Source organism: Ixodes scapularis, unplaced genomic scaffold, assembly GCF_016920785.2.
Source record: "Ixodes scapularis isolate PalLabHiFi unplaced genomic scaffold, ASM1692078v2 PGA_scaffold3__209_contigs__length_174095766, whole genome shotgun sequence".
In the NCBI taxonomy this organism is placed as follows: domain Eukaryota; kingdom Metazoa; phylum Arthropoda; class Arachnida; order Ixodida; family Ixodidae; genus Ixodes; species Ixodes scapularis.
In genome coordinates, this window is record NW_024609868.1 from 41095470 (window position 1) to 41110013 (window position 14544).

Consider the following 14544-nt stretch of genomic DNA (forward strand, 5'->3'; position numbering starts at 1 on the left):
CCAAGCAAAAACTGCCTACTCAAATTTATTTTCACAAATACGGAAACACCAAGTAATTTAGTCTTCCCGTAAGAGTCTCAAAATTAAGGTAGAAATGTTTGCAGTACGGACTACCATTCTTTTTGTCGCATTTATCTTAAGTAGTTTTAATTTTAAAATTACATTAAAATTTGCTCAAAACAATCAAATCTGTCACATTTATGAATTTTATTAAAATATCCAGTGCTCTCATGTGAAATTCCAACGATCGTGCGACCTTCATTACATATTCATAACAAACCTAAAAAACAATGAATACGCTGTTGCATTCCTAATACCTGGCCTCGAATACCTGGCGTCGAATGCGCCGAGCATAGACAGACGTCGTCCTCGACGTCGTCCTGGAACGTGGGGTCGCCCGAGAGGTCGTCCTTGACGTCATCCTTAACGTCGTCCGAGACGACGTTCTTGAGGTCGTCCTACAAGCCGTCCAAGAGATCGGCCTAGAGGTCGTCCTAGAGGTTTCAGTCGTCGGCTTTGATGTCAACCTCTAGGACGTCGTCCTCGACGTTGTCCTTGGCGTCATTTTAGGCGTCGTCCTTGAGGTCGTCCTTGAATTAGTCCTGAAGGTCGCCCTAGGAAACGTCCTAGTGGTCGTTATATACACCCTCTGTGACGTCGTCTCTGAAATCACCCTACAGGTCTTCCTAGAGTTCATCCTAGACATTGTCTTCCACGTCGTCCTAGCAATTCCAGCTAAACCCTCGCCGCGCATGCACGGAGCGCCAGTACGCACACATTCACATTTGCGTCCAAGCTGCGAAGCAATCACTCATGGCTGCGGCGCAAGCAGATAAAGCCGCGCCGCGCATACACGGCGCGGCAGTACGCACACATTCACATTTCCGCCCAAGATACGAATCATGGGTTTGAGTTCATCTAGTTGTCACCCGGCCAATGATGGCGGTGAAAGCGCTTGAATATTAAACGATTATACAAAAACAAGACAAGAGACACACACAAAGCTGCAAAGATGGTGGGAAACAACTTGAACATTAAACGATCATGATGTAGAAAACTCGAGACTGTGGTAAAAGCAGAAAACCTTGGTCGAAGAAGAAAGACAGGGGAAAAGAACGTCTCAAACTCAGCTACTGCGGTTTTATCAAAAGAATGGTAGGAGCAATCAAACTAGTCCTACGAAAAATTGTGGACAGTCATCTCGACTGGCTTACCGAATTGCGCGATGCAGTAACCGCCATTAATGTCACGAGACAGAGCCCTACACGATACAGTCCTTTCTGGCTAAAAAAGCACGGGTATGATTCCAAACTTCCAGGCGAACTAAACATGGGAAACGTTGATGATGACTTCACTGAAACCGAAAGATTGCTCAACCTTGCCAGGAACCAATGCGCTGTAAAGCTCAATGTGGAAAATAGCCAGACGCTGGCGAAAGCCCGGTACGAAGCCGGCATGAGGGCAACTTGTTTTAAGGATTGTGAATCGCTACCGTTACATATTGCCAACAAATGTGAAACTCTTGATCTATAACTCCTTGTTTTACTCCCACTTAGCCTACTGCTACCTCGTTTGGGGTACATCGACGTTAACTAATATTGAAAAACTATTCATACTACAAAAGAAAATACTCAGAGGTATAGGTAATGTACCTTTTGATTTTCACACTGCTGAATTATTTAAAACCTATAGGATAGTTGATGTTCACAAATTGTAGTCCTATCGACTTTGTACCAGTTTTAAGAGTGAAATAATAAAGGGCACATGTTTCTTACAAAATCTTGCATTGTCGGAGGAAAATTCACCAGTGTATTCTACTCGTCACGCGGAGAAGTGGAGGATGGTTACTCAGCGAACCAACTATGGCTCTCAGATGCTCCAATTTACTCTTCCAAATTTGTTAAATACTTTGTGCAGTAGTAATGTTTCCCTTGAAAACTTGACTTTCAAAGGCTTGCGTGGATATTTTTGTACATGATGCATTATTTTAATAAAACGTTGTTTGTTCTGTTTTCTTTTTCTGTTAACAATACCTTCAGCTGCTATACTGAATGTGATTTTCATCTTTGTTTCTCGATGCTTGCCGTTGACCACTCTAAGGGGACCGAGGACCCGTCAAGCTGCATATCGCAGCTTTTTTCCTCGGGCTCCCCGATCAAGATTGATGGAAATAAAGATATTATTATTATTATTATTAACTTCAGTGACATCGTATACTGCATCAAAGGATCTCTGTGTGGAACCCTTGACTCTTTATTTGAAGTATGGTACAAAATCGCAGAATTCGAAGTCAGCAATACTGTGTTGCCGAAAAGAGCCGTCACCATATTGGGCAGATACCACTCAAGATAGCTAATTTACAACAGCTACGAACATTTGTCGCAAGACATATCGAGCCAGTCGAGCTATCGGACACTATAGTAGGACAGGCGCTAGCAAGCCAAATGGAAACAGGACCGCAGCGAAACACGCTCAACTTCCCAGAGGGATCTCCCGAAGGTGTTGAAGAACCAGCTGGGTCAGCGCCAACGGAGATGGATTGGACGCAGTAAGTCACAATGCAACATCAGCACGTATGCCAAAGCAATGAAGGCCTCCAGCATACCTCCGGGACTGTATCACAATTGAAAGTGACGTACAGACTTGAATTGAGGACAATTCAAACTTTGTTGTGGGTCTTGTAGCAGCGCGAGTAAGAAAAGAGAAAAGGAAAAAGGACGAGGAGGATCGGGATGCACGAGGACGGACGATACCGAACGATTTGTAACGCTTTCTGATTAAATCCGTTTTTTTTTTCTAATCCTTACAACTGATATGCTAAACTGCATCCCACAAACATCTGCAGTGCAGGCAAAGGCATGGGAACAGGCGCAGAACTTTGGAAAGCACCTACTCTGCGCGAGCTCGTACGAGCAATAGCTAAGCCGAGTTATGCTCACGCTCCTGTACTTTTCTCGTTACTGCAGATAACTGTGAGATGAAATAATGGAGTGTCGGTGGGCGCAATGCAACTTCTCTAACCAATTATTAAACCAAAAATATGCAAAAAAATTTTTGTGACAAATGACACGTTTTATTGACATCTGCAGTCCGCGTTATTTTTTCCTTGGCAGCTGCCCTTTTTCTGTGAGAACAGCGCGCAGTACAGCAAACAGCTTAGAGGATTCGCTGGGCAACCCGACGAGGCCAATAATTCAGCAAGCGAGGACCTTGCAGAACTGGAGGGTTCCGAAGGTTTTGAGGCCGGGAGTGCTGGTGCTGGAGGAGGTGGTAAATCATAAAGGGTGTTTGATTATTAGTCAAAGGTGCATATATTTTTAAACGGGTGTGAGTTACACGGATTTCACTTGGGACACGTATTTATAGGGCTCGGTGGACGTTAATTATTTCAATAACGATCACGATAGTTTGGCTCATTACCTTACATCTGATCATTTACTTTCTTAAAAAAAACACATTAAAAACATTTTTTAACAGCCTGGTTGGGAAAAGGAATTAATAAAACGAATTTACAACGAAAAAGAAACATTTTTAGAAATATATTTAAGGCGTGATACGAATTTGCAGTTGGCGCCAGTGGGCTCCGCGCAAGAGTGGCCGTTATTTATCACGTGACTGACCTCTATTTGTCACGTGGTGCTTCCGCTCTTTTGGAAGCTCCCTATGCATCTCTAAAAGTTACTTACAGATCTTCGTTTAAAGTGCCACAAGAAAAGACACACACACACACACACACACACACACACACACACACACACACACACACACACACACACACACACACGCGCGAAGATTTATAAGTAACTTTTAGAGGCCAAAGCAAGCTCCTGAAAAAGTGCAAGCAGTCATGATAGACCTGTTAGCCGCTCAGATGACGGCGCGGCGCCTCGGAGCAGACGCACTTGCGCAGTGGCGGCGGCGAGGAGAAACGTGTTCAGAGCCGTGTATTGGGAGAGTTTGGCCATACATTGCTTTGAATAGGCGAGCATCTCGGGGCTAGAGTTCCTGTATAGGGAAGCCAGAGTTGCGCGTCTGTTTTCCACGTGCCGCCGCGGCACCCCGGTGTACGTTCCCCTGCTTCTGAGCGCGTCACGCTCCTCGAACGCGCGGCGCCGCTATTCGCCAAAGTCAGTCACGTGAGGAGCAGACTCCGAATGCCGTGCAGGAAAAACGGCGCTACGGCGATCAACACGCAACTCTGCTCTGGCTCCCGTAAGGAGTCTATACAGGAACTCTACTCGGGGCCAGCCACAGGCCGCGAAACAGCCCCTGGAGTGATCATGAGCCCTAAAAATGCGACTCGACCAATTTAAACCATTTTAGCGTCGCTAGAGTAAAAAGGTATAACTCTCGGTGACTGCAAACTTTACGCATGTGAGGTTTTCGTCACGTCCATATTCAACGGTAGAATCGACGAAAGTGCGCTCCAAACCCGAGCTGACTTGATAGAAACAGCGTCTCGGCCGAGACTGGGGGAAGGAAAGCACTGCCAAAGAAAGCGAACGAGCCGAGCGGGACTCAAGCCGTGCCTCAACACGCTCGCGCGCCCCACCTTGTGTAATGTTTTCTTTCAGCCAGTCTCAGCTGAGACGCTGCTCTAGCAAGCCGGCCCAGAGAAAATGGTCACCGACAAGCCGAGATTGAACGCTTCTATTTCACGCTTTAAATGTCGTTTCCAATAATGTGACGACACGGTCTGCTGATTGGTTGACGCTGTGTCGCACCTTTATTTTTACGCTCTAACCACGGGGGGAGTATTCGGCGCTGGCAGCGGCCTTTGCACTCTCTCCATAGAGTAATAGACACAAGGTAAAGAGCGGACACTGGCATAGGCCCTAGCGGCCCAGATAGACCAGTGACAGGTAGCGCTCCTAGCGGGCGGTATTAAGTATATTCTAATTCCGTTTCCGGTCAAGTTAGTTTCGGTTTCGGTTTGGGCGTTTCTGCTCCGGTTCTCCTAGAAACGCTCGGCTCTCGGGAACTCCTTGACTCCCGAAGCCGCTGTTTTTTTTTGTTTTTTTTTTAATACTGACGCATTTTTGCTTTATTTTTTACGATAGAGTACGTGCAAAATGTGTTAAACAATATTTCAACTTACTTCACAAAGCAGGAGTATATATAGTTCTTGTTCTTTTTCTATTGTAAAGCATTGAAGTTACACAATCGCCGCTTTGAATCCTGGCTGGTGGAGCATTTTGGGGTCAACAACAGTAAGTAGTTCGATCACACTTTATTGGACCACATTCATGTATACATGATTTACTTAAGAAGCTCTGTATGTTTTATAAGAAAGAGATCGATACTCACAAGAATAAATGAATATGAAGGACTTCGGCATATCGTACACTTCGTAATAGATTCTTAGCGGAACCAAGTTAACAAAACCTTTCCACGGAGAACATGCTGTATGATACATTCACTTTCACGCCGACTCGGGTACGGGAAGTAAGAGCAAAAATAAATAAGACATCGCTATCATTACCAGTCATAAGAGTATAATAACAGTGCGAAGCACACGCCGGATAGTACAAATTCCCGATTTCCGGCAAATATTAAAAAAAAAAAAAAAAAAAACACCAATTTGCATAGCCTCAAACTCACTGCGGGCAAGCCATTACCAAACAATGAGAACTCTATTCGAAATCTGACAAGATTCAAAGTCCCTAAACATTCCCCGAAATTGTTCAGAGAAGAAATATGGCTTCAGAAAAAAGCGGCTAAAAAACTGTGGACAGTGGATACAAAAGTGGATACATTTTCTTTCAAATATTTTTAGCCTCCATACACTATTTTCTATCAAAATTTTGTAGAAAGTGGACAAATATTTTTGTTAGGGAGCCGTGATACACATTCGCTGGAAAAAGGGGAAAGAAATATTTGGAGAGCAAGCTGCACCGCCCACTGAATAAGCACTTTTTTGTTTTTGGTTTGGCAACCGCCTCTGTTAATACACTATTAACAGTTAAACCTGTCTCGTTCTTACTAGCCACTGAAGAGTGCAATCGAACTTTGTCCGAATTCCGGTTAGAAAATCAAACATGTCAACACAAGCGCATTCTGCAAAACAATTTTAAAAACCCGTTGAGGTACTCCTCTGGGCACAGGCTAAAACCACCCAAACCTCAAAGTGTGCTATACAAGGCGGCACACACTCCTCGAACATATGTCACACTCTCTAGTCTTGGAAGAAAGAAATTTTCTAGTTGCTGAATGAAATGAAAGGCAGTCTGTGATGGTACTACTAAGTTCCCGAAGAATTTTTGAGGCACGTGGTATGCTTTAGGAACAAGACAGTGCTGGTGAAGCCTGGTCAAGTTATTAGACTCATCCGATAGCAGCTGAGAACAGCCACAGCTGTAAGTTGTCTGTTCAAGCAAAAGCTTGATCAAATAGCCCCAAACGTAATAAAAAGTGGACGAGTCATCAATTATGTTAGACCTGATGTCTGATGCCAGCTCAGAAATATCCTCTAGTGGCGGGAAGTTATAAATTGGAAGACATTCCACAATGTCTGAAATTAAACTTTCATGGTGCGAAGATATTTGCAACTCCTTTAAGAGGTCAGCCTTGTCATCCTCTACGTTTTCATTGTCCGACAGTTTGAACAGTTTCTTTATCCAGAGGTGTTTTAGTCCTGAGGTGAACTGATGCACATTTGGGTTTATGTTGCAGCCCAGCATTTGTCGTATATAGCTCCAAAAACGTTCTCAAGTGTGTCTTGCTGCAGGCGTCGTGTAAGTAAGAACTTAAAGTCATGGCTGCTAGAAAGCTCATCCCAGAGCATGAGGACACTTTTTATAGTAACTTGCGACCCAATGATGGCTTATGGCTGCCTCCTACTTTGGAACTGCCATGCTGAAATCCATCCGAGTTACTGGTGGAGAAAATCAAGTATTTCAGATTCTCCCTTCAGAATGGCATGACGCAACTTCTGCCATGTCTTCTTAAAATTTTTAGCTATTTAGACAATAAAAAGTATGCACATCCTATCACAGAAATAAGCTGTAGCCATGGCTGCCTCTGGAAGTTCATTGGCATAAGCAAGGGGTATGACTGCAAGAAATAGTGAGGCACTCAGTACCTGTGGGGCACAATTTTCTTCCATGTTACAGAAAGGTTCTTGAAAAAATGTCTCTCAGTAAGTTTCGGAGCCAATTGGAAGCTCATCTCATGGATAGAATAATAAAGTTCAACAATAGAAGACCGCTCAATGACCTCATTTCCAATGCAAAGCTTGTGGGCTTGGAGATTGCTCTTGGTTGTTTTGGGAAGGTGCGGAACACCGAAGACAAAGTAAACGTGTTCGTTGTCAACTTCAAAAAATGGCTTATCACAACACACACCAAGCTTACGTTTGAAGCCCCCTAGCCACAGACCACAGCCTTTACTGTGAAGCCAACTGTCTTAAGCTCCCGAATGAGAGAAATGAGGATACTGCGTTAAACAGAAGACGTTGTTGAAGTGTGCACAACAGTGTATGCAAGGGGCTAAACGCACCTCCTGGAAATTTCAGACAGCATAACAACCAAGGCTCTATCTGCAATGTTAGAGGTTCGTTCAACACCGTCATCTCTAAACCCATGGACAATGTCGTGTGCAGGGTCGTAAGTTAAATTCATTTCTTAAAATAATCTCATCGAAAATCAACATGCACACACGTTCAAGTGCAGCCAGACAGCCCGGCAGAAACAACAGCGCGAGAAGCTCGAACCGATCGGCTCCACGAATTCACGCCGAGCATGCGAGCAGGCGGGCGGCCATCCGTCACCTTGATTGATGCAAAGTCGACCGAACATGATGCAGCAGAAAGCACAGATGGACGGCACGCACGGCACAGACGAACGACGCACGGACGAGTAGAGGACATGCAGAATGATGCAGAGGCGACGGCGTGCAGGCAGGCATGCCATGGCAGGCGCCATTCCTCACGTGATTTTTGTGACGTATTTGATTTAAGCTATTTAGTCGTTTTAAGTACTTTAAACAATTTTAAAGCATTGCCATTTAAAAAATAAATACTTTTCACAGAAAGGGTTTTAATTAATTTTAACCAAATTACAGAAAAGCGCCACGTAGCGGAGGGTATTAAACGCACTATCTGGGCCTCGAATCGGCTAATGTGTCCTCTCTTTACGTTTACTATATTACTCTATGCTCTCCCTCCCAATATACGGCTATGACCGCGTTGAACCATTGTTGAACCGGCGGCGCACCACGCTCGGCTCGCATCGGCGACGACGGCGCAGCGCGACGGCGCACAGGTCTACCACGTGACATGCGGCGGATCCCGCGGGCGCCAACTACAAATTCGTTTTGCGCCGTAAATATAGCTCCACATTTTTCTTTCTTCGTTGTAATTTCGTTTTATAACATTTTTTTCTATTCATGCTGTTTTAATTTTTTTTTCCTTTCCATGTATCCTTTAAAAACCTTTTATCGGTCTTTCTGCAATTGCAGTAGGGTGTTTGCGGTCAGACTGTACGACTGACCGGGTCATATTTTTTATATTTCTGTAATAAATATAGGTGAAAGCATTGTTCTTAGCGAGAGAGATAGAGAGAGGGAAGGCTTGCGAAAGAGCAAATACTAACGGGGTTGTCATAGTCAGATACCGGACGGTCATCATTAGTTGGGGGGGGGGGGGGGGGGGAAGAAAAATTGTGAAAGGGAGGAGGGTTGTGTTTCCCGAAAGGCCTACATTGCGGGGCGGAAGGAGCGACAACGTCGAGGGTGTTGCGACAGGCCTTGGCTAAGGCCACGTCTCTTCCTTCGTTTCCCTTTGTCCCCCCGGCGGGGTCGAGCCATCCCATTGAAAGTCGGCGACCGGCCGTTTGAGCCGTTAATGACCGACAGCATCGCCCGGCGCCGTGTTGACCTCCCCCACCTGGGCGCGAAGCTGAGCCGGACTGTTCTTTCCGGTTGGGAGTACGTTGGCCCGAGGCGGGGGTCAGTTGACGCAGGAACCGTGGGGATTTCCGGGCGAGATTCAAGGTGACGGCGGCCACTGCGTCACTTTCGTGAGGGTGCGTTCGATTCGGGTTGTCGTCCGACACCACTTGCCGATTATCCCGCCAAACCCTTTCCTGAGCCACGACGCCGCCTAACGGAGGGATCATCACCATCACGGTCAACGTCTCACGGGCTGACAGCGGACCCTTCGTTGTCGACTCCTCGGCGCGGCTTATCGAGGGCGAAATTGCCTCGGCGCCAGAATGTGAAGGCCGTCTGCCACTGCAGTATGCGTGTGCGTGTGCGTGTGCGTGCTCCAGGGGATGAATGGGGGCAGAACCTGTACATGATGTTTGTTGGCGGCTCGGCGACAATTGGCTGTCAACCGCTGGGGTACCAAACGGCGACCTAGGGGAGGAAGTGGCCGAGTGGGCTAACGCGTCTCAGCTCGGAGCGTGGAGCGAAAGCTTCCGCTGGGAACCTCCTGGGTTCGATCCCCGCCGCCCCCGCCCGTTTCGGTCTGGATGAGTTTCGTACAGGCACGCGTTCGTGTGATCACTACTGCGTGATGCACGTTAAAAATCCCAGGTTAGCGGTTGTACCGCACTGGTTAAATTTCTCATCTACAGCTAAGAGACCGATTACCCGTTGAGGCGCATCTCCATCAGGGCTGTATAAACATAAAGAGCAAGCCAATTTTTTTTTTTTTTTAAACGGCGACCTAATAGAAGGAGCGAACAGGAGGTCGCAGAGTGTGCCTTCGGACGCAGTAGATATCTTCTGTACATATGTATTAAACAAAGTTTATCGTGAAAGGCCCTCCCGTCTCCTGATGTTCCTGCCGGAAGTCGTCCTGTAGTTCCTGTCCCGGCCTGGCCCTGCCTGAGGCTGCCTGAGGAACTCCTCGGTCCCAACAAGGGGCTTAAGGAAGGCGGCAGAACCGATGAAGAGGAGAGGAGCTTGAACATTGCGATGAAGGTCAGGCGGCGCAGACGGTATCCGAGTGGTCCAAGTATTGTCACCAAGTACACCAGCGTCATGTTCTATTTTATGCCGAGCCAAAGTGCAATGGGTCGGTGAAATCGCCAAGTTCCCAATGAAAGTATTGGGTGGGACATGTAATAAATTCCGTTCCCTCAACTGGGACGTTCGAGCCTATGCGTATGGGGCCTTCCGTAGAATGCTACGGAGAGGTCATTCTTTGCTTGTTTGGCTGGTCTAACCACAAGAGCCTCGCGCGGTATACCAAACAGAAAGGTAAAAAAATTACACCATCTTCCCGAGGGGAACCATGGGGTGATGCGGAGCGTCGCGGATCGTTATTAACGGTGTTATTAACGGTGTTAGTAACGTTGCTAGTAACGTTGTTAACTTGCGTATTATTACGTTGTTAACTTGCGTTGGTTACCACACATCGCGTGAACGTTGTTGGAAACTCCTTCACGTTGTCGTAGTTCAGCATCCGCCGCTCGACGTTGACGAATGGACGCCGCTTCTCGTTGCCGTAGTTCAGGGTCTGCCGCTCGCTTCAAGCGTTTGCGCTCAGCGTCGCGTGCCCTTCGCTGCGCAGCTTTGTCTTCAGTGGACGTAGCGTTGCTGTTAGTTTGTGGGGTGGTGCTGACGCTTGCTTGCGCCAACCCACTAACTGACGGGACTGTTGTTTCCATCACACTTCATCGGAAGAACGGAGTGAAGTGGAGTCAACAGCGGTGAACTGAACGCGCGCAGCGCGCTACCGCTGCTTATATTCACACTTGAAGGAGAGGAAACTAGAGGAGGAGAGTTGCGCGTGCGCGCGCGGTGTGAGTTGAAGCGAACGCACGCGAAGTGCACGCAGCTGGTAGAGAGAGAGAGCAGAGAGAGTAACGCGCAGCTGTTGGAGAGAGGGAAGGAGGAGTGTTGCGCATGCGTAGTGTGAGTGCGCACTACGACGCCGCGGGACATAGACCCGAGCAAGAGATGCTCCGCATCTAAAAACAGATCAAATTCATTAGCTGAATGCCCTAGCTAAATATTTCATAGAGATACAAAATTGAGAAGCACGAGACCTGGACATTACCGAGATTTCACTATGGTAATTTGTACAGCCACCAATGTCACACCACAACAGGCAGGTATTTAAAATTAATCATTTATTTTTAAAAAATTACAATATGCGCGCCAAATATTAAAAATTACAATTATATTTTTTGTGAACGTTTTAGAGACTTATTTACCATCAGACAACTTTATGCAAAACGTCACAAAATATGAAAATGTGCACCTTGAAATGCAGCTGACGACATAATAAAACTAGCTCAAATTTTTAGTTTACTGGAGCTGATGAATATATAAAATATATTTGCTTAGCTATTATTGGGGTTTTGATATTAATGCAGAAACTTAAGTAATTATTCTAAAAGTTGCAAAATTGCCGGTTAATAATAATTAAAAAAACTCCATCTTTTATTTCTTTTAAGCTATTCTTATTTCCTTGCAGCAACTTGAAATAACTTGTGATGGCAAAATATTGAGCTGGATATGACCTTCTATTGAGAAAAGGGACAACAAAACCTTTACTCAAATGGAGCTAGCTTGTCTTCGTTAGAGGGGCTTTGCCGCACGACGTCGGCCCCACAAAGATACCGAAAAAGTGTGTGCAACGGACACACCTTGTCGGTTCTATAGTCGGTTACAAGTCAAGAAGGTAGGAGAAGCTCCTCCCACAAGCGTGATGCGCCGGTTTCAAATCCCTCCGCAATCGACAGAAGAGTTCACTGGAAACGCACCTTGTTCCGCTTCAATGGATAGATATTGCCTACAGAGTGATGCCAACTTGTCTCCGATCCTGAAAACGACCTTTGTATTCATCGGAGGGGGAAACCGAGCCCCTGAAAGCAGCCTTTGTATTCATCGGAGGGGGAACCTAATCTCCGAAAGTCGTATTTGTTTCCATTGGAGGGGGAAACTCTAATCTCCCTCCCGTGGCTTCCACAGTGCTAAGTCAAACTCGAAAGATAAAGCAAATATGTACAAAAAGGAAAAAAACCCTCCTCGCGCGTTGGCCGCGACTTCACAGAAATGATGGGACGCTATTGGATGCGAGGTGGCGGAGGAATTTATGATTCCGTTTGAGGTTCATTTGCCGCTCCCTTCTTGACTTGTAACCTACTATAGAGAATACCTGCTTGGAGCCGAAGTCGTACGGCAAAGACCCTATGACGAAGCCAAGCTAACTTAATTTGAATGTTTGTTGTCACTTTTATCAACTGGAGGTCACATATATGACTCAATATTTTGCCACCACAAGTTAGTTCAAGTCACTGTAAGGATTTAAGGAAAGTGCAAAAAAATAAAAGATTTTTTTTTTAATATTGACGTGCAATTTTGATACTATTAGAGAAATTACTTATCTTTCTGAATTAATGACAAAACTACCATGATGACTAGTGAATGTTTTCTTAGATACTGGTAAGCTGAATTTCAAAATCTACATTGTGATATATTTTGCGACGTTTTGCAAAAAAGTTGTTTGTTGAAAAATAATTTGTGAATGTGTCTCTAAAACGTGTTCTTTAAGTGTTTTGTAACTTGGTGTTGCATACAAATATGAAATTGTAATTTTTATTATTTGGTGTGCAATTTTCTATGATCTATAACATAAAAAAAATTAACAACGTACCGGCTTCGTGTGGCATTGCGGATGTGCAAATTACCATAGTGAAATCTCGGCAATGTCAACGCTTCGAGCGTCTAAATTTCATATGACTGGGAAAGATTTAGCTACGGCCTTCAGAGATAGCTGAATGTTCCTCCCAAGAACACAACTTTCAGATATATTTATTACAGAAATATCAAAAATATGACTTGGACAGTCATTGTACGATCTGAGGTGAAAACACCCAGTATTTACTGAAGTTCCGATAGATGCTAAACCATTATTTCACCAAAATCGAAATAAAAACGGGCTTTCCAATATTCATCACTCAGTTTTTGCGTTTTTGTGAAATGATTTTGAAACTCGGCATAGAAACGCCGGTACTTAATGGCTCGTGGAAGACGAACTCGCTGACATTCTTAATTGTATGTTACGTAAAGTTCTTAGAAATAATTTCCGTCCAGATTATAAACTCTAGAAGCTTTAACAACAGACTCCACAAGACCCAAGAAAGAGTAGCGACAAAATGATTGCAACAAAGCCGGAAGGCGTAATTGATCACTTTACAATTTGAAACACTCACGAAGTAGCGCACATCTCCGAACTCTGGTGATTACATTGTCATCTTCAGCTTTTTTAGCGTAGCAGCTGCAGAGTAAGCCTGCAAGAATTTAAATAGTGTATTTTTTATTCCTCTGATTGACTTCTCTCTTTTAAATGATAATGACGTATGTGTGTAACGTACCAGTGACTAGAAGAAGCAACATGACGAGTACAGACGGCCCCATTTTGAGTCAGGATGTGATATGACCTTACCACAATTGAAAAGAAAAAAACGAGTTGTTTATTTGTATGTCTTCATATCAACATAGCTGAAATTACCACCACAAGGCACACCCACACACACACATATATATATATATATATATATATAAACGAACATGTGCAGATGAATGAACCGTACTTAATCCAATGAGTCAAAGAATTGAAGTTTTCAGGAACCCGCCGAAAGCCAAAAATCGGCGGAGCCAGGATTTGAGCTCTGGGCCTCCCAATGTCCGGTCGGGTGTGCTAACCTCTACACCACTCCACCTTGGCTTTCTGGCGTTTGCTACCTGTCTTATTAATGCACAAGAAACGAAATGTATCCAATCGGAGGTGTTCTGGAAACACACGCCGCCGCGTGGAACGCGGTACGATGCTTAATGTCACGTCGTACCGCGAACGCGGTACGACACTTAGCGTCGTACCGCGTTCCACGCGGCGGCGTGTGTTTCCAGAACACCTCCGAATGGATACATAATATATATATATATATATATATATATATAAAACCACTAAGTCAGTTCAACGAGCAGCGCGTAGAATTAAGTGATTACCCAACGGCGCGCAGACACGATGCTAATTGAAATGTAAAAAAGCAAGTAGGATTTGGAACTCCGGAATTCTCTCCCAAACATATTGAGATCACCAAGAAGTGTTTCGCACTAGAAGTTAAAAAGAAGCTTTTCTCTTTTTAATAAAACAACAACAACAACAATAACAAACAGGTCTACATAGCTTTTCCCTAAAACAAATGAAGTGAAAATGTGACATAAAATTTAAATCTAGAGGTTCTTATATCTATGAAATGGACAATTGACAAGCACAGAAATATAGATACAAATATTTGAAATTTTCTCATGCTTTCATAAGTTTCCCATACCTTGATGTTGCTTTGAGAAAGACGATGCCTCGGCTGGCAGGACCATACCTTTTATACCTTTTCCCAAATGCTGACTAAAGGACAAAAAAAAAAAAATGTACTCTGATGTCTAAGCGTGCGTGTCTTGTGTCAATAGCAGATTGCAGCAAACACACACACACACACACACACACACACACACGCGCGCACGCACAAACACACACACACACACACACAAACACACACACACACACACACACACACACAAAGGAAG

At 44.8% G+C, this 14544-nt stretch overlaps 1 long non-coding RNA gene across 1 annotated transcript; it reads right to left on the reverse strand.

Annotated features, from left to right (window-relative positions):
- Positions 1-3060: 3060 nt before the first annotated feature.
- Positions 3061-14324, reverse strand: LOC120850474. The gene is made up of 4 exons (XR_005718151.1): positions 14292-14324; positions 13332-13397; positions 13170-13247; positions 3061-3258 (listed from the first exon to the last, which is right to left on the reverse strand). It is a non-coding gene; the product is annotated as an uncharacterized LOC120850474 (long non-coding RNA).
- Positions 14325-14544: the final 220 nt, after the last annotated feature.